We start from the raw sequence: 2,314 nt of genomic DNA, 5'->3' as shown, positions 1-2,314 counted from the left end.
AGAAAATAGCTTAATTTCACATAGTAGTTGAAAATAACAATGATAAACCACTTATTTCCACAACCTGGAGTTCATTTCACTTAGCATCATCTTAGGCGTTCATATGTACATAGAGTACTATTGACTTACTGTGATCTTCTGCTAGGATTATCCTAGACATGAACTAATTGTTACCAATGAGGTAAACCGTAGAGTCTATGTTCCTTTGAGTCTGGCTCACTTCATTTAGTATGTTTTTTTTTTTTCCAAATATTACCTTATGAATGGGGCAATATTATTCTTTCTGTCAGAAGCATAGAATTCCATTGTGTATATGTACCACATTTTCTTCATCCATTCATCTACTTAGGAGCCTCTGTATTGGTACCATATTTTAACTATGACGAATTGTACTGCTATGAATAGAGTTGTGCTGGTGGCTTTAGTGTGGTCTTACTTGTAATCTTTTGGGTAGATGCCCAAAAGCGGGGCTGCTGGGTCATAGGGGAGTTCTATGTTTAGCCTTTTAAGGAACCTCCATAGTGTTTTTGAAAGTGGAAACCCCAAATTTTATATCTGATAAAAATGTTTTATAAAAAGGAAGGAGAGAGGGCCAGTTTTAGAGGCGGACTGAGATCGCACCCATTCTGGTTTCCTTGAGCTTGCAGAGTTGAAACTCATTAGCTTTTCCACCCCCAGAACGCTCAGCACACACTTGTCTTACAACTTCAGCCCCTTCATTTAAGGAAGGAAACAGACATAGGGGAATGACCTTCCTAAGACTTATTTGTATAGTTCATTGTAGTATTTCATAAGAAGCCCTACTGAGAATTATCTCATTTTTCCCCAGGCCTATGGGGAACCACTTTGGTCCCCACGGTTTTCTTCAGACCACATGTTGGGCAGTGGGATTCAACAGAGAATGAGTTCCTCATCCTCCTTCCATACTTAAGCCATTCTTCCCAACTTCTGACTCACCATCCATTGTCTCATGTCTTCCATACTCCTAAATCTGGATGTTGGGGACCCTCCCCAAAAGACATTAGAAAGGAATGCCAAGCACCAAAGGTTTGTCAAGAGGAAATGATTGCTGGAGCAGAGAGGCTTTCTGAATAAAAAGAATCAGCCTCCTTCCAAGGTTACTAAATTGCACCCAGAACCTTTGAAGAATGGAGGAGCTCAAAAGGTGGATGGCACTCAGAAAGCTCCTCTTTTTCCAAAAAAGAAAACAACTGCCTCCAGCAGTGGCTCAGAGCAGTCCCAGGACAAGAAAGCAGCTGTATCTTGGTTGACCCCTGCACCTTCAAACACTAATTCTGTTGTGGCTAGAATAGATTTGCTGGGAGAGTTCCAGAGTGCCCTCCCAAAGAATAACAGCCACCCAAACAGCTCCCAGAAGAAGAGCATTCAGAAGAATGGCATCCAGAAGAAGGACCCCCAGAAGAATGGCATCCAGAAGAAATCCTCTCAGAAGAGTGTCACACAGAACTCCACCCAAGCTCATTTAGGGAATAAGTGCCCTGGATTATCCCAGAACTTGCCAACCAAGATGGTGGCAATTGACTGTGAGATGGTAGGTACAGGAACCAAGGGGCATATTAGTTCCTTGGCATGATGTAGCATTGTCAACTACAATGGAGATGTGCTTAATGATGAATATGTCCATCATCCTCCTTGCCACATATGGATTACTGGATGAGATGGTGCGGTATCCGCAAAAAGCACATGGTGAATGCCACACCATTCAAAACTGCATGGAGCCAGGTCTTGTAGACACTCTCAGGAAAGATAGTGGTGGGGCATGCTATCCACAATGATTACAAAGCCCAGCAGTACTTCCACCCAAAGTCCCTCACCTAGACACCTCCTAAATACCCCTCCTCAACTGGAAAGCTGACCAACCAGAGAATGTCACCCTGTCTCTGAAGAATCTCACTAAGAGGCTGCTGGACCAAGATATGTATGCTGGGAAAAGTGGACATTCCTCTGTGGAAGATGCCTAGGCCACCATGGAGTTGTACAAGTTGGTTGAAGTTGAGTGGGAACAGCACCTGGCCCAGAATCCCCCTAAAAACTAGCATCTGTAGGAGACAGTATCAGGAGAAACAGGCAGTAGATCAGCACACAGCTCTTCCACTTCACACCTGTAGAAGCTACAATTGCTGGGAAAAGACTCAGCCCCAGAACTTAATATCCATTGAAATTTTACCTCACGTCTTGTGTTCCATGTCTGGTTAAATGCCCATAGAAGGCAGAAGATTTTTTTTTTTTATCAGAACACAGCCTTAGACTCTTCCCCTCATATATGGTGCTAATCACAGGTTCCAGTGTGTTT

The 2,314-nt window shown here is 43.3% G+C and overlaps 1 pseudogene; it reads left to right on the top strand.

Annotated features, from left to right (window-relative positions):
* The first annotated feature begins 970 nt into the window (after nt 1-970).
* LOC125368410 lies at nt 971-2,098 on the top strand (annotated as a pseudogene).
* The last annotated feature ends 216 nt before the right edge of the window (nt 2,099-2,314 follow it).

The sequence above is a fragment of the Perognathus longimembris genome, chromosome 20 (assembly GCF_023159225.1).
Source record: "Perognathus longimembris pacificus isolate PPM17 chromosome 20, ASM2315922v1, whole genome shotgun sequence".
In the NCBI taxonomy this organism is placed as follows: domain Eukaryota; kingdom Metazoa; phylum Chordata; class Mammalia; order Rodentia; family Heteromyidae; genus Perognathus; species Perognathus longimembris.
The sequence above is the reverse complement of the archived record's forward strand: the minus strand, read 5'-3'. Positions and strand labels throughout refer to the sequence as shown.